Source organism: Heterocephalus glaber, unplaced genomic scaffold (genome assembly GCF_053883595.1).
Source record: "Heterocephalus glaber isolate CG9 unplaced genomic scaffold, H.glaber_assembly_v1.0 deba00001472, whole genome shotgun sequence".
NCBI classification, from domain to species: Eukaryota; Metazoa; Chordata; class Mammalia; order Rodentia; family Bathyergidae; genus Heterocephalus; species Heterocephalus glaber.
Genome location: NW_028258315.1, coordinates 84684890 through 84709228, shown reverse-complemented (window position 1 = coordinate 84709228; position 24339 = coordinate 84684890). Strand labels below are relative to the sequence as shown.

The 24339-nt window shown below is 35.2% G+C and overlaps 1 protein-coding gene across 12 annotated transcripts in view; it reads right to left on the bottom strand.

Annotated features, from left to right (window-relative positions):
- The window catches only part of Tbc1d5 (TBC1 domain family member 5), a 630984-nt gene that overhangs the window by 307670 nt on the left and 298975 nt on the right, over positions 1–24339 (bottom strand). The gene's annotated exons all lie outside the window — the stretch shown is intronic.

The window sequence follows — 24339 nt, the reverse complement described above, 5'->3', positions numbered from 1 at the left end:
GAATTAACTTGATTGAAAGTCAATGCTTGAATGTTAACACTTGTATTTTGTGAACCTTGATTGTGGTATTTCAGAATACTGACTGTGGCTCCAAATCTGTTTTCCCTTTCCTGCCGAGCATATGGTAAACTAGCTAAGACGGGGTTTTACAGTTCCTTTATGCTTACAAGTAGTCCAGTATGCACTAGTGATAAGGGAACACTGTTTTAACTGGCTAAATAAAGAAAATAACAACAAAAACACAAAGCCTTGCATTAGCTTTCTTTCCTTTCTATGGGATTAGAACAGTGATCAATAACAATGGCTAAAGTCAGACCAATGACCTCTTTTTGTAAGTCCTGTGGGTTAAGAAGTTTTTACATTTTAAGGTACTCTTAAAATAATAAGTGAGGAAAGGAGAAGAAAGAGGACATTTGGTGAAAGATCCTTTTTTTAAAAAAAAATTCCTTACCTGCCACAGACCAATACTTTTGTAAAGATAATAAAAATTTTCCTATAAAAGTGAAACATATTCAAAACACAAAACCTAATATTTTATAATTAGATTAAAAAATGTAAAATTAACTCTGTTCCATGTTTACCTTCAGTTTCCATTCTGACAGTTATGCGAATTTCCCACACACAGACCAGACTGAGCAGCCTAGCTCTAAGGAAATGACAGAGAACAAAAGGGAAGGGACTTGGGATATCTCGAACACCTTCATGGCATGGGTCAGTGCTGATATACCACTGTGAACTTATCATGTAGGACTACTACATAAGACTAATATACCTCTCCCTTTTAAAAGCCACTCTGTTTTGTAACTTAGCCATGGCTTAAAATAACACAATATTCATAATAAAATGGTTTATATTCTGTCTCTGTTCCTTGTGGGAAGGACTGTTAGAGGATGAATGACCACTTCTCTGAGGTGCTTTTTTCCGTTTAAGGGTATTCTCCACAATACCTATTAATCACAAAGATATATACTTTCACTTTTAGATAACATAGGTACCCCACATGAACTTCCAAATTTGGTTACGGTTCATCAAACTCCGCATATATGATAAGCAAGAAAGCCTATTTATGAAAAGAATTTTAGTGGCTTTAAGGTGGTAGTGATAAAGACTGAAAAAAAGTGAAAAAAAGATCTTCAGATATTTATGAGATAAATCTATTATATTTGGTCTAATTAGGTATGAGGAATGAGGGCCGTAAGAAATCAGTAAGACTTTCTCAGTTTCTGCTTTACACAAATAGATAAATATTAGTGCAGTCACTGGGCTAGGATAGGCAGGAAAGGAGTTTATAAGAAAAAGACATGAATTTATTTTTGGACAAAATGGGTTTGGAAGAACTTTGGAAGATAGAAGTGCAATCTAGGAAGCAGATATGAATATGGAATTAGAAGGGGCACTCTGAACTAGAGATACTTAGAAGTTAACAGTAGATCAGTAAGTAAAGTACAGGATAAGAAAATGGACAAGAAAAAAATCCCAATAATCTTGAAATTCTAAAGGCTATATAAAATATTAGTAAAGATACCAGGAAATATCAAGAGAACATGATATCATTGAAACTAGAAAAAAAGAACATTTTGAGAGAGGGAGTGAAGGATGTACAATGCTACCATCAAATCAAGATAACATCTTAAAAATGGATTTCACTATAAGATCACTGGTAATTTCACCAGAGTCATTCAAACAGAATGAAAGAGACAGACAGCAGATTAAAATGGAATATATAGAAAATGAAGATAACACTTACAGAAACAATAAAAAAAGATACTGTAGCATTTGAAAGAAATGGGAGTAAGGGGCTTATTAATCCTAATGTAACTAACTCATGAGAGTCAATGGATCCAGAAGAAAAGATTGAAGACATAAAAAATAAAGATATCTAATGGTTCAGGATTACTGAGGAGATACAAGAAGACAGGACCCAGTTCATAGGTAGAAAAACATGACATGACACAAAAGAGATAATACTGGGAGAAAAAGAGAGAATGACACAGATGTAGTTACAAGTTCATATGTGATAGAAAGCCAAAGATTCTAGATTCTGTTATTTCTGTAAAATTTGTAAGAAGGCCACTTCAGGAAATCAGAAGCTTATGATTACAGAGGTTTATAAATACAAAGAATAATTTAATTTTTGTGATGATGAATTTATGCTGAAAAGTTAAATCATATAGTAAGAATAACTTATGGGTTATTGATATATATTCCAAACTGGCTTTCATAAAACCTTTGCCTTTTCCCATTGAATTGCCTTGACAATTATGTTCCACGAATTTACATATTTTCTGAATCTATAGTATGTATTTTTATAGATTTCTTGCACTGACTAGAACTTCCAGTATGATGTTGTAAAGGGGGTGCTATGAGAGGACACCTCTGCATTGTTTATGGTATAAGGGAAAAACATTTCAGCCTTCATCATTAAGCATGAAGCTAGCTAGAGATTATTTGTTGATGCCCTTTATAGGTTTACAGAAGTAATTTCTTGACTCTTTGACTGTAACCTTCACAATCAATGTTTTACCATGGCAAGGAGGCCCACAGAAAAGACTACCTTTTGGAAGCTGCCAAAATCTGGAATTCACAAACAAGTATTTCTTTTTTTTACAGGTAATATAACTGTGTCTTTGAGATCCATAATGACATCATCTAAAAATGCTGTAACATTCCAAGGACCATGCATTAACAGGTTCTACCAGGTAACCAGCAATATAATATGCATTACATATTCTGATAGCTTCATATTTTTCATGTCAATTTGATGCATTAGTTTTTCTGTACAATATTTAGAACAAGAATATACATAGTTTCTAATAAAGAATTAATGATGATCCATTCACATAATACTTAATAACCATATTTGGCTTTTTGTGTGTGTTCTATAAGTATATTCCAAGAGCTCCTGTATCTGAGCATTGACTTTTTACTTTCTTTTTACTTACTTTCTAGTTGGAGACATTTTACTTACCATCCATTTGATAGTAAAGTACGTCAATACATCCAATATTATCAAATGGAAAATGAAACCAAAAACTTCATTCTGACTCCAGGAAAAAGAAAAGATGATTGCACATATCATCTTAATTATAAACACCAAGGCAGAAACTGAGAGCAGAAGAAGCTCAGAGAGTATATGTCAAGAGTATGTCACAAAGATAGCCTTCATGAATGTGATCTATTTAACAGCTCTACCGCTAGTATTCTGATTACAAGAAGTCATTCTTCAGACACTACAAGCTGAATTCTTCACATCAGATCTTAACTTGAGTCAAGTATTCCACAATAATTCTGTTCACTTAAGAAATAAAAGTACACATGCCAATTAACTTAAGGGGCCACAACACCTATGAGAAGAATCAGACATGAGACACGTAAGAGCCAGTCTTCCTGGTCTCTACAAGAAAAAAACTTATCTGAAATGCCAGTTTCAGAAGTTGAATTTACAAAGAAAAATACCAAAATAAAATAGGATTAACACATTCCCACTGGCTTGAATCACCAGTGGAACATGCATGACTGTCCCAATGCATGACTGTCCCATCAGGCAGCTTGTATACCCAATGCAACTGTCCGATGACGCCTGATGAGACAGTGATGCATGTTCCACTGGTGATTCAGAGATTCCCAGCAGTAAGACAAATGAATCTCAACCCCACTGTGGACATCTAACAACAGTCCAACACTAATGGCTCCAAAATTGTTCTACACTGATATGTTCATACTCCCACATTTTTGAAGACAAATGCTGAGAACATTATGAGTTTATAAAATAATCACCCCCAATCCCTCAGAGATAAGGATCAAAAGTTTTATCGGGCTGGTGATTTAGCTCAGTGGCACCATGACTGCCTTGCAAGGTCCTGAGTTCGATCCCTGGTTCCCCCCAAAAGAAGTTTATTATCAAAATTTACTTCTTTTGAATTCTATTCAATCTCCCTTCACAAACCCTCAGTTTTCCCTAAATACATTAGAATCATTAGTTACACTATAGCCAATTTCTTGATATGATCTCTTAGCTACAGTAAGTCCCTAATTTACAAACATTCAAGTTGCGAACTTTCACAGATATGAACATACCATGCATTAGTAAATATGAACAAATTGCAGAACTAGCTCACATCTGCCTTACCATTTTGAAGTAACAGTAGAAGTAAAAATGGTGTATTTACAGTTGTACTGTAGCACCATTTTAAGGTAAATGTAAAAGTAAAAATAGTTTATTTACAGTATTTGTGCTTAAGTTTTTTTATGCTTTACATTGTATATTTGTGTTAAAGATGTGTAATACTCACTTTGTAGGACTTAAGGAATGTTCTCCCAGAACGTAACTCATTCTGTTTAACATGATCATTCCTACTATGAAATATATTTTATTCACATGTTGTAATTTGATTCTCAAAAATAATCTGTTTTTGAAAAATTGTCAATGGTAGAGTAGTGGTAACCAACCGAATATAGCCTCTCCAGGACCCAGAATTCAGGCACCCACAAAATAATTTTAGTATATGTGCTGCTGAAGTGAGCACAAGACACACAAAATAAAAACCTGGTGAAGAGAAAAAAAATCTCTGGGAATTGGGAGGGAGCTGACAAAAAAAATTACAGAGAAACAAGAGAAATGCAGCACAGTGATGAAGAAAAAAGGGTGAGGCAATCTGGAAAGCGAACCTCGCTCCTGGGGAGGGAAACCTGTCTGTGCAGACACAAAGTAAACATTCAGGGTCAGGAGCTCCAAGGCAAAACAAAAGACTGGCCCAGCAGCACTACCTCAAGAGAAACTACTGGAAACTGCAAAAACAGCACAGGGGTTTTCTGTCCAAATGAACCATTCTGCATGGCAAGACAGAAGTGGAGAAGAAATCCAATGCAGTGCCTGCCACACTGCCAGAGAATGCTTAATCAGGAGCCATTTTGGGAAGGGACTGATTGTTTAAAACTTAGCCACAGAACACCCACATTACAACTTTACCACATGTTTTCAAGTTAGCCTCTCACAGTGACTGGGTGAAAGACAGAAAAGGGAAACAACAGAGTAGAAACAGGTTGGATAGATCCACTGAGACATGGAGCCTGACCCTCTGTTGTGAAAACCCAGGCCCAGCTAGTGTCAGAGGGGTCTGAAAGTGCTAACATTAAGGCCAGTGGTCTGCCTGAATCCTCTCCTGTGACCTACATCCAGCATACATCAGAGGTCTGACTGCTTTCCCATTTACCAACATGAACAAGGACACGCCTCCGCTTGCAAAGTTGCCACAGCCTGGGGTATATGAACAGAAGGGACTGTAAAGCAGGAAGTCAGGCCTATCTCAAAAACCTAGATTATAAAGCCAGGAAAAGAAAAATGTGACTTGCTGACTTCTAAAACTGTGGATCCTGGGAAGAACTCATTCATTCAAAAATACAGAGAAATGGGCCAGGGATTTAGCTCAGTGGTTTTGCCGCCTGCTGCGCAAGTGCAAGGACCCGAGTTCGATCCCCGGTACCCAAAAAAAAGAAAAAAAGAAAAAAACAAAAATACAGAGAGATTTTCTTTGGACTTGGGTTTTATTTTTTTCCTTCTTCATTGTTATTCAGGGGGTTTCTTTTTAATTTTTTTGTTTTGTCTCTTTTTTTCCTTCTTTTTCTTGTATGTTCTTTTCAGGTACCATTATCTAATTCTGTAAATTTCCATTTACTCCTCATTAGGGTGCTTTAGTTCACATTTATGTCTACCTTACCTTGCACTGGTTAATTTTTCAATTTTTTCTTTCATTCCCACATTCCCCAACCCATTTATTTTTGTTAGCATAATCATTAACATTTATTAATCTTTAGATAGTTAACTCTGTACCAATGTTGAATTCCTTTCTATTGCTAGCAGAGGTATAGTCATTGCATTTAGTAGATATTTACTGTATGTCAATATTTTGATTGTCTAAGTGTTCATACTATAATGACAGATATCTTTTCTTTTTTTTGGTACTGGGGATCGAACTCAGGACCTTGTGCTTGCGAGGCAGGTGGCAGCACCACTGAACTAAATCCCCAGCTCTTGACGAGTCTCTTTTCTATGAGTAAACATAGTGGTTCTTATGGTATGTCAACATCCAATATGTCCCTGACAGTATTATTGTTGCAGATTTAGTTACCATTACCAGGGTGACATAGTTGATGCTATTAATTAGTTTTCTCTGTATGCCAATTTCTGGATTCCCTTTATGTCATTAACAGTGCTGTAGTCCATTCCAGAAAACTAGGTGCTGGGACAATTACAATGCATCTTGTTCTCCCAAATTAAGAAAAGAGATAGGATCTGGAGACTGAGACAAAGGGGTTTGGTTAGCCATGCCCAGAAGGCATCAATGAAAAGCAGCTAGTAACTAAAGAGATCTCCATATTAGCAACAAAATCTTTTGCTATAAGACTATGAGCAATAGCAAACCTCAGAACAAAACATGAGAAAATAAAATGCCTCCAAAAACTCACATTCTCCCAAAGCTGATGCCTGAAGGAACGAGAGGGAAAAAAAATCAAGTCACGTAGCTGAACTTTCAAAATGATAAAAGAGGGCCTTAAAAATAGGTTAACAAGGTGCTCTGCAAACTGAAAGAAGATATAACTAAACAAAATGCATTTAATAAAACAATAAAGTATACAAAAGACAAAAAGCTAGCTGAGCTAAACAAAAGGATACAAGACATGAATTATTAGCACAGTAGAATTTGGATCCATTAAAAAGTACAAAACAGAAATCTGAGTGACTAAAAACTCTATTTAAAGCATGGACAGTGGAGAGACCAATGTGAGGACACAGTGTAAGAACTACAAGATAGGACAGGTGTCATCAACCAATTACTCAAAGATACCTAGAAAACATAAAAAATGGACCCAAGAGCTGCTAGATGATGAAAGAAGACTAATAGTGAGGCACACAGAACCCTCACAGTAGCCATGATCAAAAAAGAACTCCGTTACACATTCAGACGAAATCGCAGATGTATGACACATGGACAGAATCTTGAAAGTGGTTACAGAAAAGCAACAAATCACCTAAACTCCTTAGAATTACAACAGAAGTCTAAACACAAAAGGCCAGGAGATTGTGAAGTGAAGAGAGGCAAGTCCTCACCTCAGCCCTCAAAAACAACTTCCAAATCAGACTGATATATCCTATAAAAATTTCCTTCAAAATCAATGGGAAAAGTAAAATCTCATTTAAAAAAAGAAAAGAAAACGCTGAATTCAATGAGACTAATAATGAAAAAGGTGGAAACACATTGGAGATTGATGATATCCAGGAGATAATTACTATCTACTTTGAAAACCTATACTCCTAGTAAACCGTAGACTCTAGAAGAAATGGATAGATTTCTAGATACAAAACCAAACCAAAAAGATATGAAATCCCTGGATATTTCAATAACAAGTAATGAAATTAAAGAAATAATTTTTTAAAAATTACCAACAAAGAAAACCATAGGAATGGATGGGTTCACTGCTGAATTCTACATGAACATCAGAGAATATCTAATGCCATTACTCCCCAAATTGTATGAAAATGAAATTATAAGGAAAGGAGTATTTCCAAAGTCATTCTTGGAAGCTAGCATTACCCTTATTCCAGAATCAGACAAAGACCCAATTGAAAAAGAAAACTAGAAGCAAATACCTTTTTTTTTTTTGGTACCGGGGATTGAACTCGGGTCCTTGTGCTTGCAAGGCAGGCGGCAGAACCACTGAGCTAAATCTCCTGCCTAGAGGCAAATATCTTTAATAAACAAGATGCATAAATCCTCAACAAGATAGTGGCAAACATAAAAACAGGTATGTGGATCAATGGAACAGAATAGAATAAGCAAAAACAACACTAGGCACATACAGCTATTTGATCTTTGACACAGGAGCAAAAAACATATGCAGGAAGAAAGACAGCCTCTTTAATAAACAGTGCTGGGAAAGTTGGATATGTACATGCAAAAGATTAAGTCTAGACCCATATATCTCACCATATACTGTATTTTCCTGAAAATAAGACCTAACCAAAAAATAGGCCCTAGCATTAATTTTTCAGGGTGCTTATAAGCTCTACCCTAAAAATAAACCCCAGTGAAGACTGTCAGCTACACAAATGCACTTAGTATGATTTAATATGTTCTTTGCAACAAACAACAGGTGTGCTGAATTATTAAATAACATATAATTAAATATAAATAAATGATAATAAATTATAATTAAATATTTGTAAATACTCAAGCAGGCACCTTTGCATGAGAGATAAATGCCTACATAAACAGATGAACTCGAGGGATGACTGGAGTACAGACACAACACATGTATACAGTATGCATTGGATAATGAACAAACACGGTTGTATCTAATATGAATTTTCATAATTCAATATGCCATGTTTTGTAATGGACGTATTTAATGCACTTGTGTGAAATAAAGTCACATTTTCAGAATTTTAATGCCTGCAATTTTTCCTTGATTTTGTCTGGACCATCATTCTTAACTGCCATTATTTTTGTTCCCACTCCTGTCTCCTAAAGCTTCAATTAACACTGGATTTAATGAAACTTTGTAAAGCCTAGCCTTCAAGAGGTGATGACTTGGGTGAAGAACTCATGGGATAAAATCATTGACAGCTGTGTTGCCAATGCACTATGAGCAGGCTAAATGGACAAGAAGTGCTCATTTAAGGATACCTCTACTGCTGGACATGAGTGATTGGGGCCAATGATTCTACAAGAAATGGAATGGCAAGAAATTCATGCCCAGAATTCAGGGTTTGGAGAGTTATGACAATGTTCCAGAAGATGACATTACTATTTTTGAATAAATGTATATTATTGTACAAAAGACACCCCCTAAAAATAAGCCCTATTGTATCTTTTGGAACAAAAATTAATATAAGATTGTGTCTTATTTTCAGGGAAATATGGTACTAAAATCAAAATGGATTGAACATCTAAAATTTTTTTTTTTTTTTTTGGTACCAGGGATTGAACTCAGGACCTTGCGCTTGCAAGGCAGGTGCCGGAACCACTGAGCTAAAGTCCCGGCCCTGAACATCTAAATATTAAGACAGGCTAGGGATTTAGCTCAATGGTTCCAATGCCTGCCTTGCAAGCACAAGGACCTGACTTTGATCCCCGGTACCAAAAGAAAAAAAAAAAGAAAGAAAGATAAATGTTAAGACAGAAACAATCTGCTAGAAGTTTAAATACTAAAACGCTTTAAGACGTAGGCATATGCAGGACTTTCTCAACAGAAGCCCACTGGTACAAGAAATACCAAGAATCAACAAATGAGATCATATGAAATTAAAAATCTTCAGCATAGCAAAGGAAACAATGAAAAGAGTGCAGAGAAAATCTACAGAAAGGGAAAAAATTTTTTCCAGCTATTCCTTGGATAGAGGACTAAAATCAAGAATGTATAAAAAAGGCAAAAAAAAAAAATTTAAAAATGGGCAACGGAAACAGAAACTTCTCAAAAGTACAAATGGCCAATAAATACATGAAAAAATGCTCATCATGGCTGACCATCAGAGAAATACAAATTAAAACACAGGATACCATGTTGCCCCAGAAAAAATGGCTATCATCGAAAATCTAGTAATAAATGCTATCAAGGATGCGGGGAGAAACTCTTCTAGATGGAGGGAATGTAAGTATTATAACCACTATGGAAATTAGTGTGGAGATTCCTCAAAACACTGAAAATACAAATTCCATCTGACCAACTATTCCCTTTTTAGGTATCTTCCCAAAAGAGTTAAAATTATTAGATTTAAGGGATATACACATTCCTATGTTTATAGCAGCATAACTTATAATAACTACAACTTGGAAAGAACATATATGTTCATCAAGAGATGAATGGATAAGAAAAACATGGTATTTATACACAATGAAGTACTATACTGCCAAAAAGAAAGATAAAGTTGAAGCATATATAGAGGTAAATGGATACAACCTGAGAACATAACGCTAAGTGAAATAAGTCAGTCATACAAGCTTAAATGTGGTTTCTCTTACATGGTGTCTCACAGTGCAATGAAACTAGAAATGTTAATGCCTATATCAGAAAAACAGAATAAGCCCGAACAATCTCATGATGCAACCTCTTGTTTTTCTAGAAAAACAAGAAAAATCCAAATCTGAAGCCAGAACAAGAAAGGAAATTATAAAGATTAGTGCAGAAATCAATGAAATGAAAGGGAAAAATTAACAGAATAATAAATTAAAGAGCTGATTTTTTAAAAGATTAAAAATAAACAAATCCTTAATCAATCTTACCCCCCAAAAAGGAAAAGAAAGACACATATCAATGCAATTACAAATGCAAAGGGTAGGCTGGGAATTTAGCTCACTGTTGGTGCTGCCTGCTTCACAAGCCCAATATCCTGAGTTCTATTCCCAGTACCAAAAAAAAAAAATACAAAGGGTGAAATGACACTGACATTGGACACTGACAAAATCCAGAAAATTACTGGCAACTACTTCACAAACCTCTGTGCCAAAAAACCGAAAAACTTTACAAGAAATGGAGAGGTTCCTAGATATATATGAATCATCAAAACTGAACCAAGAAGACTTAAAAATTTTGAATCATTCAATAACAGGCAATGAAACTGAAGCAGTAATATAAAAACCCACCAATTAAGAAAAGCCCAGCACCTAATGGATTCACAACTGTATTCTACAAGAACTTCAGGGAAGCTCTAACACCAATATTCCTCAAACTCTATAATGAAATTGAGAAGAAAGGAGTATTCCCAAAATCATTCTTGGAAGCTGGTACATATTACCCTGATCCCAAAGCCAAACAAGTATCCAACCAGAAAAAAAAAAGGGCTACAGGCCTATCTCACTAATGAACCTAGATGTAAAGGTCTTCACTAACTGAAAAAGAAATTAGAAAAACAATACCATTCCCAATAGCATCAAGAAAAAGTAAATACTTAGGATTAACCTAACAAAGAAATGAAAGACCTTTATAATGAAAATTACATCACTCTGAAAAATGAAATCAAGAAGCACATCAGAAAATGGAAAGATATTACCTGTTCCTGGATAGGCAGAACCAGTATTGTCAAAATAGCCATACTTCCAAAATTGATACAAAAATTTAATACAATCCCAATGAAAATACCAACATCATTTCTCAGAGATCTAGAGAAAACAATCCTAAATTCATACAGGACCAGAGGAGAATCAGAATAGCAAAATCAATCATGAGTGACAGCAGCAAAGCAAGAAGGATCACAAGCCCAGATTTGAAGTTACACTACAAATGTGCTGTAGTTAAAACAGGATAGTACTGGCAGAAAAACAGGTATGTGAATCAATGAAACAGAACTGAGGAAGGAGAAACAACCTCAGACACATTCAACTATTTGATCTTTGACAAAGGGCCCAAATACATACACTAGAGGAAAGATAGCATCTTTAATAAATGGTGCTACAAAAAAAAAGATATTCACATGCAGAAGACTGAGTCTAGATCCTACCTCTCACCATGAACAAGCCTAAAATCAAAATGGATCAAAGATCTAAACATTAAAAGAAACAATTTGCTTGAATATAAAATACGTGCAACACTTGAAGACACAAATGTAGGTAGACTCCTGAAGGAACCCCAACGGCAAAAAATACAAAGAATCAACAAATGTGATCATACCAAATTGGGTATCTAGTTTATACTCAAACCCTACTGTTCGCAGTTATAAACTGAATTTTACACCATATACTTTTTTTCACTTCTACTATGAACAACAAGGCAAGGAAGATCTTAGTCTGCAAACTTCAGTTAGAAGGGCCAAACAAATTTGTGATACCAGTTAGACTTCTAAGCTTCAGTTCATACTAGTGAGATATTCAGAAGTCTACTGCCTCTTGAATTTCAAAAGACGAATGGCACTCTCTAGGTCAAACTGCTACTCATTATAGAAGCGAGATATAGGGATCATACCAAATAAAAAACCTTCTACACAGCAAAGAAAAAAATCAAAAGATTGAAGAGATAATCTACAGAATGGGAAAAAATTTTCCCACCTATTCCTCAGATAAAGGACTCACATCTAGAAATATAAAGAATTCAAAAATTTTAGACTTCCCCAAATAAAAGCAGAAAATGGGCATCTGAAATGAACAGAAACTTCACAAAGAAATATAAATGGTCAGTAAATATATGAAGAAATGCTCAATATCACTAGCCGTAAGAGAAATGCAAATTCAAACTACATTGAGACACCATTTTACTCCAGAAAGAATGTCTATCATGAAAGAATCTAAAAATAAGAAATGTTGGCAAGGCTGCACAAAAATGAGACTCTTCCTACATTGTTGAGTGGCATGCAAACTAATAAAACTACTATGGAAATCAGTGGGGAGATTTTTCAAAAAACTAAAAATAGAAATTTCATTTGACCGAACTATCCCCCTTCTAGATATCTTCCCAAGAGTCAAAGTTACAATATTACAGGGATAAATGAATACCCATATTTATAGCTGTACAATTTGTAATAGCTTGGAAATAGTTTATATGTGAATCAACAGATGAACGGGTAAGGACAATGCTGTGTTTATACACAATACAGCACTATGCTGCCATAAAGATAAATATGAGCCATTCACAGGCAAAAGGATGCAACTTGAGAACATAATGTTAAGTGAAGTAAGTCCAATACCACCAGCTTAGATATGCACAGTTTCTCTTAAATGACAAATATATACATAGATAAATAAAGAGCTAAATAGAAGATAGAAAAATAGTAAGTAGGGAGAAATTAAAATGCCCAAATTCACTATTCTATTGTTTCAAAAACATCTGAATATATACTGTATGCTAATTTGTTTCATTTATGCTACTAATTTCTCTGAGTTCACTGAAAAGAAAGTTTTGTGCTATTAACTATTTTTTTTTGGTAAGAGTATTTTTGTCTATGGTTATACTCCGAATAACATTTTCACCATTCTTTTAAGATTATGCTACACAGTTTATTAACTATTGTTATTCTCAATTTTATTATGAAATTTAATTTTAATTTTTCATAGAAGGATTTTAAAATTTTTCTTCATTAATATCTACTTGTAAAATTAAAACCCGAAAATATTTAATGTTCACTGCTGTAGACAAACTCTTGTACATGTCCACCTGAAGGCATAAACCAGAGTATGCCTGTAATAGCACAAAATGGAAAAACACAAATATCCATCTTTGGAGAATGGATAAATGGTGGAAGTTACATACTTACAAAAATCACATGATCATCTCAATAGATACAGAAGAAGTCTTTTAAAAAATCCAACATCCATTTATGATAAAAACTCTTGAAAAAAATAGGTATATAAGAACCTTATCTCATTTTGATAAAAGTCATTTATGACAAACCTACTCAAAGACATTCCGTATCACCACTACTGTTCAAGAGCACTAGAAACATTAGCCAGTGCTATCAGCCAAGAGAAAGAAATGAAAAGAACATGTATAGGAAAGAAGAAAATCAAATATTATTTGTAGATGACATGATCCTTAGAGGACCCAAAACATTCCACCAAACATTATTAAAATTAATACCTAAATTCAGTAGTATAGCAGGATACAAAGTCAATACACAAAAGTCAATAGCATTCTTCTACACCAATAATGAACTCCCTGAAAAAGAAATTATAAAAACAATACTATTCACAATAACATCAAGAAAATGTAAATACTTGGGAATTAATGTAACCAAGGAAGTGGAAGACCTCCACAATGAAAAATACAGTATTCTAAAAAAGGAGATTGAAGAAGACATAAGAAAATGGAAAGATATCCCTTGTCCCTAGATAGAACAAAAATTATAAAAATGGTGATACTTCAAAAATTGATATACAGATTTAACACAATAACAATAAAAAATATCAATAGCATTCCTCACAGAACTAGAGAAAATAATCCTAAATGGGGAAAAGAAGACCTAGAATAGCAAAAGTAATCTTGGGCAACAAGAGCAAAGCCAGAGACATCACAATCCCAGACCTCAAGTTACACAGTACTACAAAGCTATAGGGATAAAAGCATTATGGTACTGGCACAAAAACAGACATGTGAATCAATGGAACAGAATACAGGATACAAAAACAATTTTAGGCACATTCAGCTATTTGATCTTCGACAAAGTGGGCAAAACACACACTGGAGGAAAGAGCCTCTTTAACAAATAGTGCTGGGGAAACTGGCTAAGCACATGCAGAAGACTGAGTCCAGACCCATATCTCACTGTATACTAAAATAAAATCAAAATAGGTCAAAGATACAAATGTTAAAACAGAAACAATCTGCTGAAAAATACTGTAACAGGTAAAATTTTTGAAGACATAAATGTATGCAAGGACTTTCTGAACAAAACCTCAGTTGCAAAAGAAACAGCAGCAAGAATCAAAAAATGGGATCACATCAAATTTAAAGGCTACTGCACAGTAAAGGAAAAAACCAGCAGAGTTAAGAGACAATCTACAGAACGGGAAAAATTTTTCCCAGCTACTCCTTAGACAGAGAACTAATAATATCTAGACTATATAAAGAACTCAAAAAAGTTAGACCCCCAAAATCAAAGAACCAGTCAAAAATTAGGGAATAAATTAGAAATAAATAGATAATTCTGTGAAGAGTAAGTACAAATGGCCAATAAATACATGGAAAAATGTTCAATAGCTCTGGCCATTAGAGAAATGCAAATTAAAAAAACACTAAGGGTCCTGGGGATTTAGCTCAGTGGTTCCACCACCTGCCTTGCAAGCTCAAGGTCCCGATTTTGATCACCAGTACAAAAAAAAACAACCCCAAAAACAAAAAAACCACTAAGATTCAACCTTACAGAATAAGAGCTGGAAGGAACAAGGAGGGATGCGAAGAGTAGGAGGAGAAAAAAGAATTGAGATGTGTTATGTACATAGACCTACTCCCATGATAAATGTAATCAGGATTTACTGCAAACATATGCCAAAATTTTTTTAATTAAATTAAAATTTTCTTTATTTTTTTTTTTTGGTACTGGGGATCGAGCTCAGGACCTTGGGCTTCTGAGGCAGGTGCGGTGCCACTGAGCTTTCTCAGCCAATTAAATTAAAATCTTAAAAAAAGGTTCCATTCTACTCCAAAAAGAACGGCTATCATCATAAATCAAATAATTACAAATGGTGGTGAGGTTTTGGGAAAAAGAACTCGACATTTTTGATAGGAGTGTTAAACTACAAGCACTATTGAAATCAGTATGGAAAGGCCCCTCAAAACTAAAAATAGACACTCCATTGGACCCAGCTATTCTTCTAGGTATTTCGCTGAAAGAGTTCAATACATCATATTACCATGATACATAGATACTCATGTTTATAGCAGCACCATTCATTACAGCTAAATCTTGGAAGTGGCTTATATGCCCATCAACAGATAAATGGATATAGAAAATATAGTGCAGTATTTATACACAATTGTGTACTACTGTGCCATAATGAAGGATAAACTTGAGTGTAGGAAAATAGATGCACCTTGAGACCATAATATTAAAATAAATCAGACATATACACTTAAATATCACATTATTTCTCTTATTTGAGAGACCCAAAATATAAATAGCAAAATAAAATTTAGATAATAGGAAACGGAGATAGATCTTTTGCAAAAGGTAAGGGAACTAAGAGATGATGGGAAGGGAGGAGAGGGGAAGGGGATGGAAAAAATTAAGGTGTGTTATGTGTATGTACCAACTCCCCATGAGGAATATAATCATTATACACTGCAAACACGTACAACTTTAAATTTTAAAAGATTGTTTTTTCTGTTGTTAGTACACATATAAGTCCACTATTGCTCATTTTGGTATATTTTCTGAAAGGATAAAAAATGATGACCACTTCAATACCAACCTCTTAGGGCTTAGGTTTAGGAAAAAAGATATTATGTAGAGATTTTGGTGAGTACACAATAAAAGCTAGCTTTAATATAATAGTGGATCAGAGTGTTATACTAATACATGTATGATTTAAATTTCTGATTAAAAACCACTATGTTTAGAGTTTTTAAAAAGCACCGAAAACTGCAAAGAAATAGTCTAGTATAGATTACTCAGAGGAATATGTAAGTATTGGCAGAACTGTGATTGATCCACAGGACAATCAGATTATGAACCACAACATGTCAATCGGCAACTATTTATGATAATTATTAAAATGTTAATTTGCAAATGAAGTACAGAAAATGATATTCTATGGTAGGCTGATTCAAGTATAGTATAGGACAAGACAAATAGACATGTATTGCCAGGCCTGGTGGCGCACACCTGTAATCCCAGTACTCTGGAGGCTGAGGAAGGAGGACCGCCTGGGCAACATAGTGTGTTTTTTGTTTGTTTTTGTTTTTGGTACCAGGGATCGAACTCCAGTCCTTGTGCTTGAGAGGCAGGTCGCGGAACCATGGAGTTAAATCCCCGGTCCAACATAGTGAATTTAAGATCAGCCTGAACTACAAAGCAAGTCCCTGTCTCAAAAGAAAGAGAGAAAGAGAGAAAAAGAGAAAAAGGGAAAGAGGGAAAGAGGGAGGGAAAGAGGGAGGGAAAGAGGGAGGGAGGGAGGGAGGGAGGGAGGGAGGGAAGGAAGGAAGGAAGGAAGGAAGGAAGATAGTTTACTGAATGTATTACTCTCTGGCATGTTAATACCAATGCAATAATACAAGCACAATTTATGTTCATTTTTGCTGAGGACAATTGTTCGTGTTCACTCACACACATACGCACAAATACACATACACATGCACACACATGGACTGCTGATTAGAAGTCATTTTTCCTTATGTTTCCAATGGGCATTTATACATTTTACATATTTGAAATAAGGTACTTATTTCAAATCCAAGGCTGAAGTGATTTATCTCATTTATATATTCAATAGTTACTAAGTGTGTTAATTTATGGTCCACAGTGCTTTAAAGCTACTTACATTGCTTTTGTTTTTCAAAGCAACCACTCCATTCATTGATTTTATAACCTAATCCATGTTCTCAGAAGTTTAAGTACCTACTTCCACAGTCGAGAGTTCTAAAAAAAAACTGACCACACAATCACCGCATGAATAATTTTTATTGGGTAAGACATACATCAAGGACTTAAATTTTGTGTTTGTGAGTGTTGTTACATATGATTAATAATTCAAATGTAAAATCAACCAAATAATTAAAGGTCCTTGTGAACTGGTCAACCAGGTTTTCCAACTGCCTTTCTATAATCTCAGTGTTCTAGAAGGGACTTGGTTCTCATTATATCAATCACCTTGTTCCAAATATCTCGGAAAGAAATACACGGAGACACTGAATTCAGGTAAAATAATAAAATTTCTCTTGCGAGCGGGACCACCAGAAACCAGTCTGGTTAGTATCGGTGCACCCCCTTTGTTCAGTATTTCCCTTTTTATATCCTTTTTAGCCATTATCTCATCTCTAGTGGCCTTTGATGTGTAATTCCAGTTCCTATTTACAAGTCACAGGCACAAGATAAGCACATATACACTGTAAATTCACCCTGGCATTGCAACTTTGTTAGGTTAATGAAGTTACTGGTTAAAGAGTCAGATTACCTTCACCTTAAACAAGGAGAGTTATGGGAAAAGTAAATCTTTTTTTGTTTTTGGGGGTTTTTTTTGGTACCGGGGTTCGAACTCAGGTCCTTGTGCTTGCGCAGCAGACGGCGAAACCACTGAGCTAAATCCCCGGCCTGGAAAAGTAAATCTTAAAAGAACACATTACTTATTTTGCTTCTACAACTATCTTAATATTCAATCTATTAAGTTAGCTAAAACTTTTCCCTATCAACCTTATTTAATGCCATCCTTGTAATTTACCCTTCCTCGTATGCTTTAAATTTCTGCTTTATCGATTCTTTTATTGCCTCTGAAAGAAAATCATTTCTGCTCTTATATTTAAAATTCCTAGTTTTTCCACTTATCTTTTCTTACATGTCAACCAAAAAAATTCTTTTAAACATTTTAGGTCTTTTTATTCCTCAACTCCTCCAGTACTAACTTTTCTTTTTAATTCATAAAATTTATTCATACATTTTAGGTATACCATATGACGACATTCATCACTGGGAATTTTTACTTTTACATGATGCATCTTGGTTCTTATTTTTTCCCCCATTCTACTGCCCTCCCTTCAACCTCTCCACTCGTCCCTATTTACAAAGACTTTGTTTCCGTTTTTTTTCCTTTTCTCATATTTATTCCTTCCCCTACCCCTCCCGCTCCCCCTTCCCCTTCTGACACCCAACCAAATTTTTTAATACAATCTTTTAACCATTTCCCATACTATATTTCAAAATAACATTTTTCTTTTTGATTTTTTTTCCTTTTTTTTTTTCTCGGTACTAGGGATGGAACCCAGGACTTCGTGCCTGCGAGGCAGGTACGGCACCACCACGCTAAATCCCTGGCCCCAAAATAGTATTTATCTTAATGAAAATAATAACCAACTGGCCATATTATTGCATAACTCTATCTCAGCATGCAGGAGGCCAAAGGCAGGAGGATCACTGCAAGTTCAAGTTCAGCCTGGGCTACACAGCTACACACTGAGTTTAAGGCCAACCTGGAATAAATAGCAAGACATTATCTCAAAAGCAAAAACAAAACCATAAAGCATATTTCAATATTTACTTCCCCTAAATTTAAGTATCTTCCAAAAATATTTTTCTCTTTTCCCAAATAAGAAAACTGTTCTTATTTTAGACTTTTGGTTTTTGACTATTCATTTTTGAAAAAGAAGTAAACTGCTTTCCTAATAGTCTAGGGGAAAAGAGGATGACAATGGTGAATTTCTTGGTTTCCTTTATTATCCACATACCTGTATTTAAACATTCAGATCATAAGAACCTCAGCTGAATTTCTAGTACCAATAGTCATTTGCTTATTACAGCTTTAAAGGAAAAGAAAAAAGCTCACCTATACTTCATTACTTACCTGTCTGTAAAGAATAATGAAAAATACTGGATGAACCAAAGCAAATCATTTTTTAAAAAATAACAATAAAAATACAATGTCAGATAGCATAGATCCATCTCATAGTCTCATAAGCTTTTCTGGACTTAATTTTCTTAATTTACCTTCTGTTATTTTGAGCACAATACATACTCAGAAACTTCATTTCTAAATAAAGCAAGGCACTAATGGATGAAAAGTTGGGTAAGGGGTAAACAAGGTCATGAAATAGGCCTCTATCAGAAAGCAACTCTCTCACCACAGAAAATGGCTTGGTATTCAAAGTACAGACACACAATGGAATTAAGGAGCAGAAGGATGTCACCTTCCACTAGCACAGTCTGCTAGTGTTACTGTTTTTTCCTCTAAACACTAGACAGCCTTCCTAGTGTACAGCAGATTGCTAATAAATATATTTAATTTCAATCTCTATTTCTAAAAATGTTTTGACAGAAACATGAGAAAGCTTGGACAATCAAAAGCTGCCTCATTCTAATTTAGTGTTCCTTGTTTGCCTACTTCTGAATTCCACTGTATTGATACTGTGGTCCACCATATCCATCTTGTATTGTGTAAAATCATAAGTTTCTGGCTTTTCTGATCATCAGTTGTATTCTGCAGATAGCTGTCCCATCTACACTGGGAGACCTTACTATTCAACACATTGGGCATTCAGAGACCACAGAAGCTGTGTTCCAAGAGGCCATGGCTACTGCTCAAGGAGGTAGCAGACCTTGGCATCACCCATGCAATGTTGGTTTTATGGGCATGGAGAATGCAAGAGTTGTGGGGTCATAGAAACTTCCACTCATATCAGACATTTTGCCCCCCAGAGAGCAATGTGTGATGCTGTGAGAGTGAAGCCAAAAGTCCAGTGCAGATCTCTGGAAGATGGAATTGCCAAGAATGTGAAATGTCTGCTGAGGAAAGCTGCAGATAGTGTGCTGAAGCACCCAAAGAGAGACCATGACAGCTGCGACTGGCAACATCATAAGGATGGGCTGCTGAAGCACTATGGAGGTCACATCTTGCCAGAATTTGCCTCAGGTGCTGCATTCATGGTTTTAGATTTTGTTTTGGTTCCATTCTTTTCTTTCCCTCCATTTTTCCTTTTTGGAATGGGAATGTTTATCTCGTGCCATTGTATGTTGTAGGTGTTTAACTGTCTTTTAGTTTTACAAGGGATCACAGCTAGGCATTTTCCTTTAATCTTACAGGAGACATTGGACTTGCGTTTTTCAGCAATGCTGACACTGTTAAATCTTTGGCAAAGTTTAGACATGGGCTAAATATATTTTCCATAAAGAGATGGAAATCAGTTTTTAGACGTCCAGAGATAGAATGACCTAGAAGGTCTGCTAAAGGCCTAAAGAGTAGAGAGGTAGAAGTTTTGGAAGGTGACTTGAAAACTCAGGTACTATATTCATCAGTGGATCCATCCAACAGTTTACCAGCTGAGTACTGTTAGTACTGTGTAAGGCCTAGTTACAGGTGGGTCACTGGAGATGTGATCTGGAAAGGTCTCTCTCTCTCTCTCTCTCTCTCTCTCTCTCAGGTTCCTCCCTTCTCTCTCTGGTTCCTAACTACCAAGAGGTGAGCAGGTTTCCTCTGCCCAAGCCCTTCCACCATACCATTGCTACTTTGGAGCCAAATGACTAGGAACTGTAACCATGGGACAAAATAAACAGCTTCATCTTTAAGTTGTGGGTGTCAGCTATTTTGTCTTAGCCATTTATGGTTTCCACCTTCACCATATAAGAATCACCTTTTTCTTCATTTACATCCTTCTTCCATTACTGATATTATGTGATTCCTTCTCAATACGTCTAGGTGAGGGGGTCTAGGAAACTACAACTGTTATCCTATGCTTCATGAGCTAAGAATGGTTTCTAGATTTCACTTTTTTTTAGAAATCAAAGGAATATTTTGTGACACAAGAAACTGACTCACCCTTCACAAACAAACACATACTTCTTTTCAATTTTTAATACACAAAGTAAGTGTGGATAAACTGATTACTCAACTTCTTGGTGTGGCAAATAGGAGTATATATATTGTCCTCAGACAGATCAAATGGGTATATTACCATAAAAATGAGAAATAAAGCAAGAAGTAATGGATCTTGTAACTATTAATGTAAGTGTAACTGCTAAAGGAAAGCTGAGCTCAATATCAAATGTACACATATCCAAAATTTGTTTTTGGTAGTCATTTGCTAGTTTACAAATGCTTATTACCAATGTCAGTTCAGCAGGAAAATTCCCAAAGGAACATATATTTTGCCAATTCCTTCTTCTAGGGCTACCTCATAACCGAGCTGCCTTGACACAGACAACTGGTGACATTTTCCTTCACATTTTCCGTTTAAAGCAATCTCTGTTATCTTCTGTAGCATGGAACTCTGGCATATGAACACATACATACTCAGGGACATGAGCTGCTTCTTAAAATATTTTGGTTTTCTCTAAGCATTTCTGATAATGAGGGAAACCCTGAACAAACACTCAAGCTTTACCTGCTTATGGTTACCTCTCTTAAGTTGATTATTTTTAATCATAAATTTTGAAAGTCATGCAATTGAGTAATATATAACGGATAATAAAAAATACAGTGAATATTTAAATTTTTTAAAATTACAAGGTCCTGGTGATTTAGCTCAGTGGTTCCGCGACCTGCCTCTCAAGCGAAACATCCTGAGTTTGATCCCTGGTACTCCCCCACCCCAAATCTTTATAACAAAGATGAAGGAGTGAAGGGAGGGGAAGGGGAAAGGAAAAGAGGGAAAGGAAAAGCTATGAGAAAAGAAAAGAAAAAAAAATGGAAATGAAATCCATGTAAATAGGGAAGGGCAGAGGGGGTGAAGGGTACACAGGTAATGGGGAAAAATAATAACCAAGATATATCATGTACAGGTACAAACACCCAATGATAAATGTAAACGAATTGCATACCTAAAATGTACCAATAAAAGAACTAAAAAAATTAAAATTACAGTAAAAGGTACTTTGTCAAGAACAATGGAATAAATGTGATCGAAGTGATGAGGCTTCTGACAGGAATTAATGGCTATGTGTCTTTTACTGTAATAATTTTTTAAAAACTAGAATATTCACTGTTCACTTGAACATGACAATGAAAGGTAAACATTTTGAATAGATTCAGCCACAAAAGCACAACTAAAGACATGCATGAAAGAGGACTTCCAGAACTATTTCAGAAAGTGGAAAGACCCATGAGGTAAGTGTAGTCAAGGAAAAGGGAAGTATTTTGAGGGGAATAGTGGCAATGTGTTTTTACTATAATAAACTTAATAATTTAAACATTCACCATATTTGTTGAATATCTCGCCTACCTTTGGTATACATGACACCTCTTATACATGGATTATGGTAACATTTGCCTAGATTACTTTTCAGGGAGTTGAAGAATGCTTCTGTTGAAACCACTGACTCTACTTGGACAACCACTGAAGTCCAATGAATGACCTCAAAAGGTCATTGGGCTAAAAACTTCCTTCTCAGATCATGTTAATGCCATTTTCTGAACAGCTCATAGATTACTGATTACTTCACCTCTAATCACCTTTCACTACACTTTAAAATATCGTTCTTTACCTCATAAATACTCCTAGCCCCTCTCCTTGGGAAGACAGAGATTTGAGATTCTTACCTCCATTCTTGGCCTTTCACACAATCTTTTTCTTCTGCAAAACTAATTGTTTTAGTGGTTATCATACTGTGCAGCAAGCAAAACTGACCTGGTCCACTACAGTTCACACCCATGGAAGAATACATCTCAATGAGTCTACAGTTCATTATTTTTATATGAAATGATGAAATGCCCCTACTTTGCCATCAGTTTAGTAAAAATCTAGTGAACTTCTGCTTTGTGCCTAAGAGAACTCAAGAGATAAAATGCATAGCCTCTGCTTTCAGAGAACAAATAATTCAGTTAGGAAAACAGACAAAAAAGCAAATATAAAGAACATTTATAAAACAGGTTCCTGAACTTGTAGTCATATAGCTCATGTTAGGTAACTGAGATACCCAAGGTGTAAGGAAACTCATGCAAGGTAATGGTCATTTTTAAAAAAAAATCATCTTAAGTGACTTTCTTGCCTCTTAATTATTTCCTTTTTTTCCCCCATTCCAGAAAACTGACGGGGATTTCACACAATTTACTGGTCTCCACAGTTTAATTTTGTTGGAAAATACTGATCTACTACTCTAAATGATCTAGATATAATTTCAAGGATTCCTTCTTGTCTTTTCCCATTATGTTACACCATTAGATATTTCCTGTAGGAATAATTCTATTGTTTATTAGCTTAGGTCCTTGAAAATACTTTTTTTTGGAATTAGAACTATTTTTATTAAAGCTGATTCAAGTATTTCAGTTTCAACAATACTGCAAAATACTATATTAAAAATTAATCACAAAAAATTTCAAGATTTATAGTGAAAACAAGATGAGAAAGATTACATTTGGAAAGTGAAACTCTTAAAACCCCAATAAACACTTTGTATTTTCTAAAACATGCAATAATACTAAAAAGAAGACATGCAATGGTATTAGAATTATTTTTATATGTCCATTCCTGTTTTTCAAAAATCTATCAAAATCTCCCTTCAAAATTTTAAGAGACAATTTTAAATGTTGTGCTTTGCTACACATAAAATGCAAACCAAGGAGTGTGTTTTATTATTATTCTGGGTCTGATCCTTCAGCCAATTGTTCAGTGCCTTTATGAATTTAACAAGCAGAATGCTAACTCTCCAAGACCCAATCTTGTTAGGCTGGGCGTGGTGGTGCATTCTTGTAATCCCAGCACTAAGGAGGCTGAGGCAGGAGGATCACCTCAAGTTCAAGGCTAGTCTGGGATCCAAGTGAGTTCAAGGCCAGCCTGAACTGCACAGTAAAATGTTTTCTCAAAAAAGTCTACATGATTAGGGTCCAGGTTCTCCCAACCTTCTTAGGCATTCATTCATTCCTGAAGTTCTGACTGCCTTCCTAACACCGAGAAAGCAGTTTCAACATTTCATCACAAATACTGTATGCCCTTTCTGCTCTGCCTTCTCTAAATATATGGATGCAGGTGGCTAAATGGTACAGGCACAAAAGGTGTATGTACTCAAGACTATAGAATTAGACAACACAGTATGTTATTACAAATAGCTATATATCTTCTTAAAAGTATACTTGACACTAACCTTTACTTAAAATTAATGATTATTAGAGAAAGATTGACTTGATTAATTCCTTTTCAAATTAACATAAGTATTATGTTTCTGAGAAATGGTGTTTTTTTGTTTCTTTCATTGAAGGATAAGAAAAATGCAACCCCTAA